Consider the following 20513-nt stretch of genomic DNA (forward strand, 5'->3'; position numbering starts at 1 on the left):
CCCCCGTGTGTGATTTCCCATCACTGCACCTGGCTTGCCACGGTCACTTCTCATTATGTGAAAATGGCCTGAGCAGGGCAAGGAGCCCCTCACTTTTTCAAGAGCCATCTGCAAGTGGATGAGAAAAATGTGCTAGTTTGTGAAGTGCTGAGAGCTCTTTAGACGAAAAAATACAGCTCTTTTTTTTTTTTTTTTAAAACACAGAAAGAGTCCAACGAGTTGTAGTGGAAACTGGGATTTGCCACCAGGCGCCCCTTCCCTTTCAGTGAATGGCTGGCTGGTCTGCTGCTGGAGATGCTATTGGCTGGTCACCCTCTCTTGCCCCCCTGCAATGAGTCTCCCCACTCAGGTGAGCCCCTTTCTTGGGTTAACTCACAACCAGTGACTGATCAGTAGGAAGTATAAAGCTCCTGTCACTTTGCTCCAACTCAGGAAACCCTGAAGGTCAGTCCGAGTCTAAAACTCCCTTGTGTCTTCAGGAGCCGTCTCTGTGATGCTTTTAGGGGAAGCCCCGATACACGAGCCTTGTAAAGTAGTTAGAATGATTTATCTCTTCCATGTACTTCCTCCAGAAACTGAAGCACATCTTCAGTAAGGAAGGTTTTTCCTTTTTAAGGAAAAGCCACTTTTTAAAATGTGGATTAAAAAAAAAAAAGTGAAATTGGAGGAAATTTTAACAACAACTAACATTAATTTGCCTGCCAATGCAGGAGACATAACAGGTATGGCTTCAATCGTTGGGTGGGGAAGATCCCCTGGAGGAGGGCGTGGCAACCCACTCCAGTGTTCTTGCCTGGAGAATCCCACGGACAGAGGAGCTTGGTGGGCTACATACAGTCCATAGGGTCAAAAAGAGTCAGACATGATTGAAGCAACTTTGCACACACATTTGTTTAACACTTAATAGTGGTGGTTTAGTCGCTAAGTCATGTCAAACTCTTGCACTTGATATGCACTCGCTAAGTATTTTATGCCCATTAACTCATTTGATTTTCAGAAGTCTTCTGAGGTAGAGCCTCATATTAGCTTCATTTTATAGCTGTGAGAAACTAAGCTTGGAAAGATTCAGTGATTTGCCCAAGTTCACATCTAGGGAGTGGTGAGGTAAGACCTGAAACTCTGTTCTCTTCGACTCTAAAAACCTGGCAAATGAACAACCACACACTATCACCTCTTAGAACTATGCTAGAACGTGCTTCCCTGTAACTCCTATAAATAATGAATTCTTTTGTAACACTGACAAGAGAATTGGATTTGGGAGAAAAAAAGGAGGGTGGATATATTTTCTAGAAAAAAAAGGGGATACTAGGTACTACGTAAATATTAAATCTTTCCTCTTGGTCTATTTTCTTCCATGTCTGTGAAAGGAACTGGAAATAGAGTAAGAAGCATTTTTCCAATATACAATTCATCAGGAATTTATAAAATATTCAAGACAGTAGTGTCCACAGAATGGGGCATCTTTAAAATAGTCCTTATCTGTTGCCTGAGAGATAGGGAACTATTTATCATTTCAGTGACCTCTGGTTTATGCAGATAGTGTTAAGCAAAATAACTTTTAGGACATTTAAAAAAATCTCTTCAAAAGAGAGTTAATTCTGTCAAGGCTATTTTCAATGTTTCCATCCTTCCTGCCTGAGTGTTTCATGTGTTGGCTTCCTCCATCCTGGCTGTACCCACTGAGGACTATGCCCTGTGAAGTCTTGAAGCCCTGCTCACTTGAGCAGCTTTTGTATGCTCTGAAGAGATCCAGCTCCCAGCCTTCAGTGAGCAGAGGTAAATTTGCATTTCCACAAGGGCACTAAGACCCCCAGATACCAAGCACCACAAATATCAAGCACCACAGCATCTCTTTCTTTTCTTTTTTTAAAAAATTTTTGGCCACAGCGCCCAGCTTGTGGAATCGTATTAACAGTTCCCCAACCAGGGATTGACCCACGATCTCTGCAGTGAAAGCGCAGAGTCCTAACTACCAACCATCAGGGAATTCCCAGATTCTCTTTTCAAATTCTTTTCCATCCTTGCTGGGAATTTAAGTACCACCCAAAGCACTTGTTGGGCAGCATTTCAAAGAGTTTTCAACCATGCTGAAGCCTTCATGGGCCCCATCAGGCACTGCAGGCCAGATCCCAGTCTTGGGCACATCATTTGTGGCTGCCTGACTGGCTGAGAAAGAACAGGACCAAACTCTCTTTCAGGTCAGGGGCCACATTCTTATACCAGATTGTCTGAGCTGGTATTGGACTGGTGTTCGCCTCCTTACCCAACATTGCAGGCCTAGCACCTGAGCCATTCTTCCCTCTGTGCATGCTCAGAGCCCCTGGCCATGCCCTGGAGCCCTCCAGGTCTCTCCCCTGTGATTTGAGCAGCCTGCCAGGTATGCTGGATTTGTCCATTCCCACCGGGAACTATGAGCTTCCCAGGTGGCTCAGTGGTAAAGAATCTGCCTGCCAATGCAGGAGACGCAGGTTCCATCCCTGAGTCAGGAAGATCCCCTGAAGAAGGAAATGACAACCCACTCCAGTATTCTTGTCTGGAGAATTCCATGGACAGAGAAGCCTGGTGGGCTACAGTCTATGGGGTCACAAAGAAGTTGGACACGACTGAGCGACTAAACAACAACAATGGGGAACTACCAGCAAGGATGCTGTTATGCTAATGAAAGATGCTCAGCAGAGGTCGCGGAGTCACAGGAGCTGCTGTGCCGAAAACTGGCCACAAGGGACTGCAAGTGCTGGCCTCGCTTGAGAGTTTTCTGGGCGGAGCTCTGACTGGGGAACCTTCGGGCCATTATGATCCAGTTTATAATAGTGACAGTGCTAACTTCTATCGAGTATTGATTATGTGCCTGGCAGACTTCTGAGTGCTTCATTTACACGATGGCACCTAATCTTCCCAAGAACACAGTGAAATAAGACCAATATTACCTTTGTTTTATGGATTAGGAAACCAAAGTTTAGAGAGGTATATTGCCCAAGGTCACAGACAGGGGCTGGGCCAGGATCCGCATTGGTCTGTCTTGCTGCAGTGTCCATCATTAACCTATGCTACGCTGCAGCAGCTGTGTCGGCGGCTCATGGGCTGGGTTGTGTTTAGCCTGCGAGGGTTTTGAAAGACATTTAACGTGTGAGCCAACATTTTCAATGTGAGAGATTTGACTTATAGACACATACAAAATTCTACTATCTTTTTAAAAAATGGGTCTGTCTGGTATCCGTGGTCCCTCAGTCCAAAGTCTCCCATCTGCCGGAGGTGTGTATTGTTAATAGCTGCCTTGTTAGATGGAGACTGTGCTCTGTTTCTACAGAACCTGGTCCAGCAGCCTGGTTCTGTTCACCTACCTGTGTGCCTCCCAAGTGCTCTTGAATCACCCAGTGCTGTGAGACAGCCCCCTAGGCCTTGGTATGGGGTGGTAGGTTTATCCCTGACCTTGTACTGCCTTGGAAACAATTTGGGGCTAACATTCCTGTCCTCGGTTGGTTTGGAATAGAGAACACAGATGTAGGCTGGTGACGATATGAAGCAACATGGCAGGTTACTAGTTTAGAGTTAACTTGAGTCAGTTTATCTCCCGGGCAGATACTGGTAGGATGAGAGGGTGGCTTGGAAAGCTCTGGAAAGTAACTGGATCTGAAATTTACCCAAGGTTGTGCCACAGGCTAGTTGTAAAAGCCAGGTTGAGTCACTTTTCTCTGTACCTATAAAAGGGAGAGATTGAAGTTGATAAGCTGTAAGACAGGTATCAGCTCTGAAACTCTGCTACTGCTTGTAAGCCATATTTTCACATGAGAGGACTGACTTTGAGAGCGTCTCTTAAGGAGGGGACAAACCTTTGTACAGATGAAAGATTTCAGTGGGTCCAGATGAAAGGTAGGTAGTAAACAATTCTCGCTGGCTCAGCTGAAGAGCCAAGGAGAGGCCATAGACCCAGCCCAGTGAAAAAAGGTGTGGCCTGAGTCTCTAGAACGCTTTGGATATCAGAGCTTTCCTTTATTTTAGTTCAGGGTCAGGATAGGGCTTGGTTTTTTATTTAGAAAACCATGATAGTCATCACTGAAAACAGTCCTTGCCAGAACAAACATCTCACCCCAAACAATATCACTGGGAAATATAATTATGTTAATAGATGGAATTTCACAATCTTTCAGAGCATTCAGAGGCACTCATCAGAGCTGTACCATTTTCTACTCTCTCTTTTAAAGCACACACCTTATCACAGCAAAGTAAACCTGTTTCTCAAATTAGAGTAGCCTTGAAAATAAATAGTTATGTAACAGATTGCACTAAAAGAATGAAAGATAAGCCAAGAGATCAGGCATGAGTCCAAGAAAAAAAAAAACTTCATAATACATTTCTCTTGTACACTTTTTTAACTTCTAGAGTCTTGTAATTTCCTCTGGCCCATTGGCATCTCTCAGTGTAAGTCTCACTGGCTTCTCAGAGTTAGCCTTATTTTCTCTCTGGCAAAGGTGGTGTTTACAACCTGAAATTCAGTCGCTTATCTGAGAACTTGATCCCAGGTGTGACTTCCCAGTATCCCCCAAACTTGGGCAGGTTTGAGGGTAGATGTGGGGGACCTATAGGAGAGGTGTGGCCTCTTACATGAACCGGATACTCCCTGAGGCTCTCTGGGACCTCTGTGAGGAGGCCAACTTGACTGGGACTGAGCCTTCTGGCTTGACTTTATAGAACCTGGCCTCTATATCCGGGGCCAGTTGGCTTCCCTACTTGTGCTAGGGCCCATCACTTAATAGAATGAAAAATTTGATCCCACAGGTCTAAAGGTACAGGCAGAAAGAGAGAGCCTGTGTTTCTAACAGGCTCCCTAGTGATGCTCACGCTGCTGGTCCATAGACTGCATCTTGAGGTGCAAGGTCTTACACGGGTGGTTCTCAGAGTGTGCTACCAGGAAGACCAGCAGCAGCAGCATCCATGGGAACTTGGTAGAAATGCACACTCTTAAGCACCACCCCTGATCTCCTGAATCAGAAACTGGGTATGTGACCCAGCAATCTGTATTTTAACAAATACTTAAGGTTATTTTGGGTTTCCCTGGTGGCTCAGTGGTAAAGAATCAGCCTGCAGGGCAGGAGACACAGGAGATGTGGGTTCGATGCCTGGGTGGGGAAGATAACCTAGAGGAGGGCATGGCAGCCCTCTCCAGTATTCTTGCCTTGGAAATCCCATAGACAGAGAAGGCTGGTGGGCTATCGTCCATAGGGTCACAGAAAGTCGGACACGACTGGAGTGACTGAGCACGCATGCTACCTTTTGCTGCATGCTCAAGTTTGAAAAAACACTCTCTATACTACGGGTACATGTTGAATTGTGTCCCTCCCCAAAGATGTATGAACACTTTAATCTCTAGTACCTGTGAATGTGACCTTATTCAGAAATAGGGTCTTTGTAGATTCTATCAAGTTAAGATGACATCATTAGCATGAGCCCTAATTCAATATGAGAGTGTACTAGTAAGAAGATGACCATACGAAGACACAGAGGCAGAGGGAGAAGGTGGCCATGTAACAAAGGCAGCAGAGACGGGAGTGATCCATCCATAAGCCACAGAATGCCCAAAATGCCAGGAAAAAGCAGAAGCTATAAGAAGTATTATTGCCTGCATGTTTTACAGGAAGTGAAGCCCTGCCAACACCTTGATTTTGAACTTCCAGCCTCCCCAACTATGAGACTATAAATTTCTATTATTGAAGCTGTCTGGTTTGTGGTAGCTTATTATGGCAGCCCAAGGAAACTCCAACTGTGAAAGGCTTTCCCTGCTCTGATGGAATAGCAGCTGTTGACAGGGCCTGGATGCAAGAGTTTGACTGATAGGTAAAAGAATACAGAGGAGGAAGTAGAAGAAAGTAAAAAAGCAAACAGGAAGCAGTTATAATATACAGTCAGAGGTATGTGTGGTACTGAATTTTTTAAAGATATTTGTAAGTTAATTTAACAAACATTTATTGAGGCCCTGGAAACATGACAATGCTCAAGAAAAGATCCTTTCCCTCAAGAAACAGCATGAGAAAACAGGCACTTACCATTCAAGGTAGCTGCTACTCTAACGGGAAGTACAGAGAACTGTGGGAGCAAGGCAGCCATAGACAGTTGTTCAGGTTGTACACTATGCAACATATCTCTGATGTCAGCGGCCTTCCTTAGGGTCCTATGGTTCATAACTGCTCAATTGAATATGGTTACTACATTGGAAAGATATAAGAAAGACATTTAATTCATTCTTGAAGAGGAATAAAAGCTCCCCAAGGGAAGTGGGATCTAAACTGAGACCTGAGGAGTGAGCAGAAATGAGTCAGTTGAAGGAAGATGAGTGTGGGGGATTAAAAAGGTAAGTGTTTAGAAAAAGAAAAGAGCATATGCCAAACCGAAGGATGGTCAGAGTATCTGTGAGATGTGAGTCCAGTCAAGGACTCTATAGGGAAGAAGTTAACTATTAATTAAGGGGATCATCCTCTTACATTAGAGCCTAGAGCCCTCCAGGTAAATTCAATTTTGTAGCAAGGCTTTCTTTGGTGACTCAAGTATCCCCCAAGGTAGTTAAAGCTGGTAAGTCTTGGTCATAAAACTGATGCAATTTGCTTGTAATAAAACAGAGTAGATATCGAATGGGAGAGGAGAGGAGAAAAGAGGGTAGGATAAGATAGAATAGGATAGAAGTCAATGCTGTGTTCAAAGTGTTTGTGTATGTGGACTGAAAACCTGTAACCTCAGCTTTCTTTTCTGGCCAGGAGTCCTATCCTTTTTTGCTGCAGTGAAGGTCAGGTACTGACAAGGCCATATTGAAGCTGGCTTGTGTTTTTATTGTATCCCCTTGGAAACCTGAGACTGTGCAAAGTCCATTCTTATAGAGGGAAAGAACTCGCTCAAGTTCTACCCTTGGATCTAGAGAACTAGTCTTCCCCTTTGTGCTAAGGTTGAATCTCTAATTGCATAGTCCAAGCTGAGGGCTTGGCACTAGCGTGGACGAGGTAGCCACAGCTCGGCGGGGCAGCCGTGAGCCCAGGGTCAACTGGCCAGGCTGTTCCTAATGACACAGGGTCTCCAGAGAGTGTGCTCGGTGCTTTCCCAGCAGCACATAGTAATTTCAGGTGAGATTAGGCTACAATGAGCTCCTGGGCGGCAGATGGGGTGTGGGGGGTGAAGGTGCGGCGGGGGTACCAGGGGAGGCCCAAAGGGCAGCACACAGATGGAAAGCAAAAGAGCAGGTCACAGTCTCATTCCTAGACTTGGGACCTGAGGGGTAAGCTAAGGGCTGGTTGCTTGTTTATAAGCTTCAGATTCCTTTTGGAGCAACTGATGCCATTTCCCCCAACATCAGAAATGCCAGGGATGAAAGAAATCTAAGGGTTATCACATACAAGAATCCTCCACTCCTGTCCTCTGTCTCTCCAGAGCTTTCCAGGCCTCCAGCCCACCAACACCCGGGCACCTTGGAGGCAGCTCCCCTTCACCTCCAGAGAACAGCTCTGCCTGTTAGAACTTTCCCTTTGAATTGAGAGAAAATTGATCTTTCTGTAGCTTTCCTTCATCTGTTGTCCTTTACTTGGAGAGTGTTGGCTCTTTTTCCCCCTTTATTTTACCTTGCTGAGTGACCTTGGGTGAGCAATTCTCCTTGGCTTTCTGTGCCTGTACCCTCTCTGCTGGTCTGAGAGAATTTCTGTCAAGATCAAATAAAATAATTATATGAAAGCACTTTGAACAAGTAGATCAGTCCTACAACACTGCAAGCCCTAGTGGTTCTCGGTTTGTTTGGCATTACCGTGTTTTGGCTCTCTTTGACTGTAACTTCCCTGAGACCTGCCAGCTGACTCTGCAGAGAACAGCTCATGTTCAGCGCCCAGTAGTCTGAGTGAGTCACTCACTGGTCTGACCTCCCCAAAAGGAAGGAAGTTAAAACAAAGCGAGGACTCGGAAGCATTTTGGACCACATCCCTAAACATAGCACTAAGACACAATACACATCCAAGTGTTCTGAAAGGATGGGATTTGGTCCAGGTATCCCATCAAGGACTATGTCCTGGTACATCCAAGAACTCTTCAGCAGTGGTGCTTACACAAACCAGCCACTGAAGCCACTTGAACTTCAGCTGCTGGGTTGCTGCAGCAGCATCTCCTGAACCTCTGGTACTTGTGTCCTTTCCCACTCATTGTCCCCAAGCCAGTGATGCTGAGACACTGAACATCATCAGAAAGTCCCACTGCTCCCAATTAAGAATCCCCTTCCCTCTAACCAAGAGTCAGGGCCCACAGCTACCTGCCATGATCCTACTCACCTGTAAAGAAATGACTATAAATGCAGTATTTCCTAATTATTATTTTGGTTGCACTGGCTCTTCATTGCAGCATGCAGGCTCAATAGTTGTAGCATGAGTACTTAGCTGAGGATGTGGGATCTTAGTTTCCTGACCAGGGGTCGAACCTGGGCCCCCTGCATTGCAAGTGCAGTGTTTTACCCACTGGACCACCAGGGAAGTATCAGTAAGTATTTTAATGAGTGTAGGTTCCTTGCTCTGGAAGTATATTCCAAGCCGTGGACTGACTTCCATCATTCAGTATTTGCTGAATGTCTTCTGAACACCAGACCCTATGTGACATGCTAGGAAATATGGATATATAAGCACAGCGCCTGACCTCAGGGAGCTTTTACTGAGGGGAGTCTTAGAGACCTCTGAACTGTAAGTGCTCTGAAGGGCTGCAGGTGCTGTGACAGACTGAAGTGTAGGGAACAATAGGGGGCACAGGGAGGAAGGAATCGGGGCTGTCTGAACAGGGCAGGGTAGGGTAGGGGGAATCAGAGAAATGGCCATAGAAATGTGATGCCCACAGCTGAGTCTTCAAAGAATGTGTACTTAGTGTGGCTGGGGGCCTGAGGCAGTAAGCCATCCATCTGAAGCATAGCCTCTAGTCACATGTCAAGGTTGGCAGTCCCATTGGGTGCAATCTGATTTCTCCGTTGCTTGGTTGAGGAGCAGAACCTGGATTTCAGCTCTGTGGCATTCAACGACAGCTGCCATATTCTCATTTGGAGGTTATCTTCTTTGTATTTTCTTGTCAGTTTCTGAATTCCACTAATATTGGACTTGCCCAATGTAGTAACTGCATGTGTGTCTGTACCTCCACTTACCCACTTAGGTTGTGACTAAGTCTCTCTTTGTTACCCCTTCATTCAACAAACATTTACTGGGCCCCACTAGTGCCAAGCCCTGTGATAGCACTGCAGATACAGCATCGAATAAGACAGATGTGGCTTCTGTCCTCATGCAGTTTCCATTCTAGCAGAGAAGATGGTCATTAGACAAATGACCAATTGCAAGTGTGATCAGAGCTCTGAAAGGAAAAGCCCACTGTGGTGTCACAGGGTAAAGCAGGGGACCTGATCTGGTCCGAGGATCCCTGGCAGGTGACCCCAAAGGATGTCTAAGCTGGAAGACACTCATCATCGATTCCTGTCTGACTGGTTTTACCCCTTGGTGCCGTGATCTAGGACTTCCCTGGTGGATCAGAGGGTAAAGCATCTGCCTGCAACGCGGGAGACCCGGGTTCGATCCCTGGGTCGGGAAGATCCCCTGGAGAAGGAAATGGCAACCCACTCCAGTACTCTTGCCTGGAGAATCCCATGGAGGGAGGAGCCTGGTAAGCTATAGTCCATGGGATTACAAAGAGTCGGACATGACTGAGCGACTTCACTTCACTTCACTTTGCCATGATCTAAGGGACTTTCCAGGCGGGACTAGTGGTAAAGAACCCACCTGCCAATGCAGGAGACATAGGAGAGACGGGTTTGATCCCTGGGTAGGGAAGATCCCCTGGATGAGGGTATGGCAACCCCCTCCAGTATTCTTACCTGGAAAATCCCATGGACAGAAGAACCTGATGGGCTACGGTCCATGAGATCACAAAGAGTCAGACACAACTGAAGCTACTTAGCACACACTCCATGCTCTCATGTCTACCCTCCAGTTCCAAATTCTGCAAAAACTCCAATATTTATTCTTCCCTCCTTCTTCTCTTCCTTCTTCCTGTTTCTTCATAATAAAATACCAAGATTTATCTGAGCAAAAGTTCATCCAGGAAGCAACCACACTCCCCAGCCTCCCTTGAGGCTAGGAGAGACATATGACTACTTTCCTGCTACTGGAATGTGAATGGGAGTGATGTGGGCAACATCAGTACTGTATTCTTTATAGAGAAAGGGTTTGTGCTCCACTCTCCATTTCCTACTGTGTGGGAAAGAACAGCAACTGCAGTGGCCACCTTAAACCAAAGATGGGAGCTACCTCTGGGGATGGGAGAGCTGCCCAATGCCTATATGTCTAGATCACCTTGGGCAACAGTGCTGTGTGTCTGCTCTAGACATCCAGCCCATCTGTGAACCTCCCAACGAGAAGAATTAGACTTCTGCCTTTTTGAGCCACTGTATTTTGGGTCTCTCTGCTGGAAAGTTAAGTCTATAAGCTGACTCACATATCCAGGGTGTGTTTCCAGCATGTCTTTAGCTTAGCAGGAACCACAGAGGCATTTACCCAATTTTTCATCATCTGTGAATAGTTTTAGCATGAGGTTTCTCTCTCTTCAGTTTAAACACATCATGGTCCCCATCTGGCTGTTGTTTCTTTGAACACTTCCTCCCTCTTTCTATGCTTACTTGCTCCTTCTCTCATCATTTGGGGGCACTAAATATCTGAAGGAGAATGAAAGTCATACTGTCATGGTTTTTTTTTTTTTTTTTCCTTCTTGGCCAGGTCACAGTGCCTTCGGAAGAGTGGCCTAGGAGAGAGAAGGGCTGTGAATGAGATTCTGAGATGAAGAGGAAAGCCTTAATTACCTGAAACTTGGTGAATCACAGCTCTCTATTAATGAGAATGCTTCTACCACATCTTTAGAAAGAAGAAAACTGCAACCAAATAAGCTGTTATGGAGAGATGCATTCAAAAAACCAATTTTCTAGCTTGTGCTAGAGTTTCAACCCAGTTGGCTCTTCTCTCATGGTGGCAGCCACAGCCCAGTGGGAGATGGGATGGGAATTTGCCATAATGGCTCTGAGGCTGTCCTTTCAACCTTGCTTTATTCCTGCTTTCATATCATGGGGAAATGGGCTATAGGGTCCATCTATTATGCTTAAAAATATTCTACAAATATGCAAGGCTACTTGTATAACGACATCGGTTCTGGTGTTGTTTTCATTAGTGAAACAATTAAACAATATAATGTGCATCAATAGGAAGACACTTAAATTTAAAAGTATGGTTTATCTTATAAAGAAAACAAAGGCAGTCACTTCAAAGGAGATAGTTTTCTATGGACTGACCTGCAAAAAATGTGCATGGTGTGTGTGTGTTAGCCAAACAATTGTTTTTAAATACAAATGAACACCTGATGTTTATGTATGTATTTTCATATGCCTAGAAAAACAGAGTGGAAGGACACACATGAAATTATTAATAATGGTTATCTCTGGAGAGCAGATCAGGGGAGAAGAGGGTAAGTTTTCATATTTCACTGTATAATAATTCAATGTTGTTTGTATTTATAGTAGTAGAATTTCCCTGTGAGGCGAGATCACACTTATCCTGCTCATTGCCCGTTCATGGAGAGAATATGGGGGTGATAATGACAATGACAGTAATAATAATAACAATTATTATTATTATATAGGTTATATAGCATTTATAATACAGTAAGCACCATCCTTTGGATTTTATATATATTAATATATCTAATTTTCATAAATATGCTATGCAGTAAGTACTTTATCATCTCCATCTTACATATAAAGAGACAGAAGCACAGAGAGGGTAAGCAAGCTGTCCAAGGTAACCAAGTGACAGAGCTGGCATTGAATCCAGGGGGGCCTGGCTCCAGGGATTATTCTTAATCACTCTGTGTTACGTTGATTAATGGATGTAATGAATGAATGCTACATTTTTTTTTTAATGTATTTTGGCTAAGTCTCTGATAAGTAGAAGAATCAATGAACCAATAAAGTTCATTCCCAGAGCATTCTGCTTAATCAAGGTCCTACAATTTATCTTTCATTGCAAGGTAATGGGCTGTTTATACTCAGAGCTTTCCAAAAGCTGAGAAGACACTGATGTTAACAGATGTTGATGAGTGACTGGGAAAGGCTGATTGTTTTAATTTAAAGTAAGTGAAAGAATTAATTGCTAGCAAATTAAATGGCTTCATCTGCCGTTTCTCGGTTCCTCGGTTTTCTGTCTTCCACCCAGAACAATAACAGGGGCGTTCCGAGCACAAGCATGACTGCCTGGCTTTTCCTGTCTAAGCAGCCTGGTTTTGCAGCTTGTGCTTACATCTGGGGATCTGGAAAGGTAGGAAAGAATTCTGTACTCCAGAAGCATCTCTATGTACTTAAGGGACTAATAGGAACCCTCACCTCTCCATTCAGGGAAAAAGGCTAAAGCATAGGCTATGAGTCTTGGAGTAGAGGAATTAGATTTCATTCCATTTTTATTCTCTGCATCTCAGAGTGCCTGGCATCTAGCGCATGTTTTACACAGGAAAGGTTATCGACACTGTCTGACCAGGAGAAATTTTGATGATATAGAGGAACCTCTAAGAAAAGTAATAAACACTCCTTGATTGAAACAGTTTTCTGGATCTGCAAATAACATTCATTTGGCAATTATGAGCACATACTCTTTGCAAAGCCTGTTACTAAATACAGGTGGACACGAAATGGTCTCAGTCTTCAAGAAGCTGAAAATAGAGTCTGAGAGATGTACACATGGTGTCAGCGCTCTGACTTTAGAATAAGGAGAAGACGTTTGTAAATTTGATGTCGAGGAAAGGCTCTCTCTCCTTTTCTCCCTCTCTACTCTCCACTACCTCTCTCATCATAAAGATTACTCAGGAGTAATTTTGTGGATATATGAGATTTGTATACGTGTGGGAACTGAATATTGGCAGTACATGGGGAACAAATTAAAATTACTTCCCCAGGACAATTGAATGTGGCTTCCTGGCAGAGTGGAGATTGGTTTATCCATGCAGAGTTGAGTTGAAGGTTTGTGTGCAGATAAATCACTCTTCCATGGAACATCAGAAGAAGAAACCACAGGAAAAAAAAAAAAAAGACGTGTATCAACGTGCTTAATGGGACTAACGACCTGGGGGAAGGAGAGGAGAGTTTAAGTTAGCAGTTGTGCTGGCTGTTGCTCTTTCCCAGTCTTACAGAAAGGGCCCAGAGCACTACTTAACTGAGACAGAACTGTGACGGAGTTAGAAAAGTGCTAGAACAGAATTGGTGCCCCTTGCAGATTGCTCTTCCTCAGAGTAGATCTGTGCAAGCACTGCAGTTCTGAAAAGTGAAAATGTATCAGTTGCTCAGTTGTGCTCTACTCTTTGCGGCCCCATGGACTGTTCCCCCATGGACTGTAGCCCGCCAGGCTCCTCTGTCCATGGGATTCTCCAGGCAAGAACACTGGAGTGCGTTGTTGTTCCCTTCTCCAGGGGATCTTCCCAACTGAGGGACTGACCCTCTATCTCTGCATCTCCTGCACTGGCAGGCGGGGGCTCTTTACTAGCTGAGCCACCAGGAAGTTAAAGGACACCACAATTCTCAGATTGTTTCCAGTCAGAATACTGACACTTCATTGATTATTTTTCATGAATATCTTAGTCTTTAGGAAGACAGCACAGTGTAGGGGAGGCCTCGGTGTCAGACTGCCAGTGTACAAAACTCATCAGCTATGTAATCGTGGATCAGGAAGATTTATGTGGACGGTAATCTATTCAAAGGGCATTGTTAAGATTAAATGAGATGATATATGTAAAATATGTGGCAATCCATAAATCCTCAATAACTGCTAGATATTATCATGTTCCATAGTAACAACAAGCAGTAATGTGTACAGGACCTTAATTTACCAAGTGTTTCATATGAATGTTCCCAGATGAAACACTGTCCTTAAGAGTCAAACCTCTGGGCTCATACAGATCTGAGTTCAAATATTGGCTCCCTTCGCACCAATCTTGCAAACATTAGCAAACCAGTTAACCTCTAAGCCTTAGTTTCTTTATGTGTAAAATGGGATAACAGTACGGCAGATGCATAAGGTAGTTCTGAAGATTAAATAATGTAAATTGTTCAGCACATACTAAGTGCTTGATAAATGTCAGCAATTACTTATCATCCCATTTCTCCTCCTAATAGCTCTGTTCTGAGGGACCTATGACTCTGTACATTAGAGTTTTCCAGGTTAGGTTGACTGCAAACATCCACCACATTGACTTCCCTGTAGCTCAAACGGTAAAGAATCTGCCTGTGATGCAGGAGAGCAGGGTCTGATCCCTGGATCAAAGATCCTCTGGAGAAGGGAATGGCAATCCACTCCAGTATTCTTGCCTGGAGAATTCCATGGACCAAGAAGGCTGGTAGGCTACAGTTCATGGGATCGCAAAGAGACGGACATGACTGAGCAACTAACACACACACAAACATCCACAGCAGGACTTAGATCACACTCCGTACAAGCCCAGCACCTGGCTGAAAACAATCTCCAGTGGTGATGTAAGGGAGATGTTTCAGAAAATGAACTGGAGATGACTAAGAGGAGCAGCGGCTGCACTGTGCTGGAGCAGCCGTGAAGAGATACCCCACATCCAAGGTAAAAGAAATTCAAGTAAGACAGTAGGTGTTGCAAGAGGGCATCAGAGGGCAGACACACTGAAATCATAATCACAGAAAACTAGCCAATCTGATCACACAGACCACAGCCTTGTCTAACTCAGTGAAACTAAGCCATGCCATCTGGGGCCACCCAAGATGGGAGGGTCATGGTGGAGAGGTCTGACAGAATGTGGTCCACTGGAGAAGGGAATGGCAAACCACTTCAGTATTCTTGTCTTGAGAACCCCATGAACAGTATGAAAAGGCAAAAAGATAGGACACTGAAAGATGAACTCCCCAGATTGGTAGGTGCCCAATATGCTACTGGAGATCAGTGGGTAAATAACTCCAGAAAGAAAGAAGGGATGGAGCCAAAGCAAAAACAATATCCAGCTGTGGATGTCACTGGTGATAGAAGCAAGGTCTGATGCTGTAAAGAGCAATATTGCATAGGAACCTGGAATGTTAGATCCATGAATCAAGGCAAATTGGAAGTGGTCAAACAGGAGATGGCAAGAGTGAACGTCGACATTCTAGGAATCAGCAAACTAAAATGGACTGGAATGGGTGAATTTAACTCAGATGACCATTATATCTACTACCATGGGCAGGAGTCCCTTAGAAGAAATGGAGTAGCCATCATGGTCAACAAAAGAGTCTGAAATGCAGTGCTTGGATGCAGTCTCAAAAACGACAGAATGATCTCTGTTGGTTTCCAAGACAAACCATCCAATATCATGGTAATCCAAGCCTATATCCCAACCAGTAACACTGAAGAAGCTGAAGTTGAATGGTTCTATGAAGACCTACAAGACCTTTTAGAACGAACACCCAAAACAGATGTCCTTTTCATTATAGGGGACTGGAATGCAAAAGTAGGAAGTCAAGAAACACCTGGAGTAACAGGCAAATTTGGCCTTGGAATATAGAATGAAGCAGGGCAAAGGCTAATAGAGTTTTGCCAAGAGAACGCACTGGTCATAGCAAAAACCCTCTTCCAACAACACAAGAGAAGACTCTACACATGGACATCACCAGATGGTCAACACTGAAGTCAGATTGATTATATTCTTTGCAGCCAAAGATGGAGAAGCTCTATACAGTCAGCAAAAACAAGACCAGGAGCTGACTGTGGCCCAGATCATGAACTCCTTATTGCCAAATTCAGACTTAAATTGAAGAAAGTAGGGAACACCGCTAGACCATTCAGGTATGACCTAAATCAAATCCCTTATGATTATACAGTGGAAGTGAGAAATAGATTTAAGGGACTAGATCTGACAGAGTGCCTGATGAACTATGGAATGAGGTTCGTGACATTGTACAGGAGAGAGGGATCAAGACCATCCCCATGGAAAAGAAATGCAAAAAAGCAAAATGGCTGTCTGAGGAAGCCTTACAAAAAAACTATGAGAAGAAGCAAAGTGAAAAGCAAGGGAGAAAAGGAAAGATATTCCCATTTGAATGCAGCGTTCCAAAGAATAGCAAGGAGAGATAAGAAAGCCTTCCTCAGCGATCTATGCAAAGAAATAGAGGAAAACAACAAAATGGGGAAGACTAGAGATCTCTTCAAGAAAATTAGAGATACCAAGGGAATATTTCATGCAAAGATGGACTCGATAAAGGACAGAAATGGTATGGACATAACAGAAGCAGAAGATATTAAGAAGTGGCAAGAATATGCAGAAGAACTGTACAAAAAAAGATCTTCATGACCAAGATAATCACGATGGTGTGATCACTCACCTAGAGCCAGACATCCTGGAATGTGAAGTCAAGTGGGCCTTAGAAAGCATCACTACAATCAAAGCTAGTGGAGGTGATGGAATTCCAGTTGAGCTATTTCAAATCCTGAAAGATGATGCTGTGAAAGTGCTGCACTCAATATGCCAGCAAATCTGGAAAACTCAGCAGTGGCCACAGGACTGGAAAAGGTCAGTTTTCATTCCAATCCCAAAGTAAGGCAATGCCAAAGAACGCTCAAACTACCGAACAATTGCACTCATCTCACATGCTAGTAAAGTAATGCTCAAAATTCTCGAAGCCAGGCTTCAGCAATACATGAACCGTGAACTTCGAGATGTTGAAGCTGGTTTTAGAAAAGGCAGAGGAACCAGAGATCAAATTGCCAACATCTGCTGGATCATCAAAAAAGCCAGAGTGTTCCAGGAAAACATCTATTTCTGCTTTATTGACTATGCCAAAGCCTTTGACTGTGTGGATCACAACAAACTGTGGAAAATTCTGAGAGAGATAGGAATACCAGACCAGCCGACCTGCCTCTTGAGAAACCTGTATGCAGGTCAGGAAGCAACAGTTAGAACTGGACATGAAACAACAGATTGGTTCCAAATAGGAAAAGCAGTACGTCAAGGCTGTATACTGTCACCCTGCTTATTTAACTTACATGCAGAGTACATCATGAGAAATGCTGGACTGGAAGAAGCACACGCTGGAACCAAGATTGCTGGGAGAAATATTAATAACCTCAGATATGCAGACGACACCACCCTTATGGCAGAAAGTGAAGAGGAACTGAAAAGCCTCTTGATGAAAGTAAAAGTGGAGAGTGAAAAAGTTGGCTTAAAGCTCAACATTCAGAAAACTGAGATCATGGCATCTGGTCCCATTACTTCATGGCAGATAGATGGGGAAACAGTGGAAACAGTGTCAGGCTTTATGTTTTGGAGCTCCAAAATCACTGCAGATGGTGATTGCAGCCATGAAATTAAGACGCTAGCTCCTTAGAAGGAAAGTTATACCAACCTAGATAGCATATTCAAAAGGGGAGACATTACTTTGCCAACAAAGGTCTGTCTAGTCAAGGCTATGGTTTTTCCAGTGGTCATGTATGAATGTGAGAGTTGGACTGTGAAGAAAGCTGAGCACCAAAGAATTGATGCTTTTGAACTGTGGTGTTGGAGAAGACTCTTGAGAGTCCCTTGGACTGCAAGGAGATCCAACCAGTCCATCCTAAAGGAGATCAGTCCTGGGTGTTCATTGGAAGGACTGCTGCTGTCACTGAAACTCCAATACTTTGGCCATCTCATGTGAAGAACTGACTCACTTGAAAAGACCCTGATGCTGGGAAAAATTGAAGGCAAGAGGAGAAGGGGACAACAGAGGATGAGATGTTTGGATGGCATCACCAACTCAATGGAGATGAGTTTGGGTAAACTCTGGGAGTTGGTGATGGACAGGGAGACCTGGCATGTTGCAGTCCATGGGGTTGCAAAGAGTCAGACATGACTGAGCAACTGAACTGAACTGAAACCTAAACATCTTGGTTTGCTAAACTAAGGCAAGTCTGAAAGGTTAACTTTCCTTAAACCTAAAAGCTTAGAAGAAAATGGCTTGGTTCAACGTAAGACAAGTAATAGAATTTTTCAAAAATTGCTTATTCTTTTAAGCATAGATAACACATTTATATGATTCAAAATTAAATTATTTACTTATATGTTTCTATTTTCTATCCCTGTCTTCTACATGTCCAGTTTCACTTCACTTTCCCAAACTGGTGAAGTGAAGTTGCTTCAGTCGTGTCCGACTCTTTGTGACCCCATGGACTGTAGCCTATCAGGCTCCTCCGTCCATGGGATTTTCCAGGCAAGAGTGCTGAAGTGGATTGCCATTTCCTTCTCCAGGGGATCTTCCCGACCCAGGAATGGAACCCAGGTCTCCTGCATTGCAGGCAGACACTTTACCGTCTGAGCCACCAGGGAAGCCCTCCCAAACTGGTAGCCATGTTAATATTTCCTGTGAATTCTTCCAGAGATTTTTTAAATGTATGCAAGAAAACACAGGAATGAGAGCATGATATGTATTTTAGTCTGCACCTTACTTTTTAAATATTATAATTCATGTTGGTAATTTTTTAACTCATAAGAAGTACCCTCATTCTCATTTTATAACTACACAGTATTCTGTTGAATGGATGTATCATAATAGGTTTAGCCAACCTCTTATTGGAAGACATTTAAGTTGTTACCAATTTCTTACCATAACAAGTAGCTATTGTTTAGTCACTTAGTCATGTCTTACTCTTTTCTTGACCCCATGGACTGTAACCTGTCAAGCTCCTCTGTCCATGGGATTTCCCAGGCAGGAATACTGGAGTAGGTTGCCATTCCCTTCTCCAGGGGATCTTCCCTACCCAGAGACCGAATTCCCATCTCCTGCATTGGCCGGCAGATTCTTTACCATTGAGCCAGCTGGGAAGACCATAGCAAACACTACTCCAGTGAAAAACCAATTTTGATGTTTATTACTAAATTGCCCACCTATGGGAATGGCAAAGACAGGAGGAGAAGGGGGTAACAGGATTAGATGGTTGGATGTCATCACTGATTCAGTGGGAATGAGTTTAAGCAAACTCCGGGAGATAGTGAAAGGCAGGGAAGCCTGGCAGTCCATGGGGTCGCAAAGGGTAGGACACAACTGAGCGACTGAGCAGCAGCGGCAACGGGGGTGGCATCAACTGGCACTTGAATGACAGGAACAGTAGAGCAGAATGCTCATTTTCCTCTTCCTTGCCCAGATCGTAGATTAATATATTGTAATTGTGATATGGTGATTTTTTTTATAGCAACAAAACTTGGTGCTTTCACTGCTTTTGTTTCCTGTTGGCTGGTGGGAAGGGTTCTGGGCTTGTCTATTGCAAGGGGGTGGTGGATAGTTGACACTGTCCTCAGGCAACGTGCAAGAAGCCTTGGCTGGAGGCAATGGCACCCCAAGAATCTCATCTGGTTCTTTGTTTTCTCCCTGGCAAGTCCTGCTAGGGAGATTTCTTTCTTTTTTTTTTTTTTTTACTAATTTGATAGCAAAAATGATATGATATTATGATATTGTATTTTGAATTTATGTTGCTCTTAGTATAAGAAAGGTTGACTATTCGTGTCTTTAAGTTGTTTGTATTTCTTTTATCTGTGAACCGTTTCTTTACAGTCTTTTCCCAATTTTTCCCTGGATAATTTTTTTTTCTTATTGACCCATAGAAGCTCTTAAAATATTAAAGACATTCAACTTTGTAAAATGAATTATAAACAATTTGCTTCCATTTTGCCATTTGTCTTTTTACTTTGCTCAAGGAGATTTTGCCAAGCAATGATTTGTATGGAACTTAATTTTTAACTCTTTTACTTTATGCCTTTTAGTTTTTGTATCATAGTTAGAAGGTCTTTTCTACTCTGAATTTATAGAGGAGCTTTCCTTTTTGGATTTATGTTTTACTTCTTTTATTTGATTCATTTGGAATGGATCCTAGTATAAGGCACTTTACAATTTCAGTGAGAATCTGCAAAGTAGGGCAAGGAAGAAGGTCAGAAGGATATTCCCATGTGGGCTGAAGACAAGTCAAACACATCCAGAAGATTCTCATAGCTTTGCCATGTTCTTTATGCCTCTCCACCCAGTCCTTTGGCTCAGAGGTGAGTATCTGGCCCAAGATAGGGCAATCAGAGCCCTTCTCCAAAATTTCTGAACTTGGGGCCAGAACGAGAATCAGTCAGGCAGCCATAAAAGGTAAACCTTGTGAGTTCCAGGGGCCAGACTTCCTTCTGCCTGAAATAGCCAGACAGCACTGAAAGAACACACCAACCCAGAGGAAAAGGCAGACATGATGGAAAACTATTCTGGAGTACAAAGGAATGAGCTGCAGATACACACAACAGCATGAATCAGCCTGGGTGGAAGAAGCCAGACAAAAATAAGTATCGACCATATGATTCCATTTTACAAAACTCTTGAAGACGCAAACTAACCTAGAATGTCAGAAATCAGATCAGTCGTTGTCAGAAGAGGATGAAGTGTGCCAGAGTGGAGTGGGAGAGTGGAATGACAAAGGGGTGTAGGGAAAATTGGGGGTGAC

General features: G+C 43.7%; 1 non-coding gene across 1 annotated transcript; it reads right to left on the reverse strand.

The window, feature by feature from the left end:
• Positions 1-8416: 8416 nt before the first annotated feature.
• On the reverse strand, positions 8417-8489 carry TRNAA-UGC (transfer RNA alanine (anticodon UGC)). The gene has a single exon. It is a non-coding gene; the product is annotated as a tRNA-Ala (tRNA).
• Positions 8490-20513: the final 12024 nt, after the last annotated feature.

The sequence above is a fragment of the Budorcas taxicolor genome, chromosome 3 (genome assembly GCF_023091745.1).
Source record: "Budorcas taxicolor isolate Tak-1 chromosome 3, Takin1.1, whole genome shotgun sequence".
In the NCBI taxonomy this organism is placed as follows: Eukaryota; Metazoa; Chordata; class Mammalia; order Artiodactyla; family Bovidae; genus Budorcas; species Budorcas taxicolor.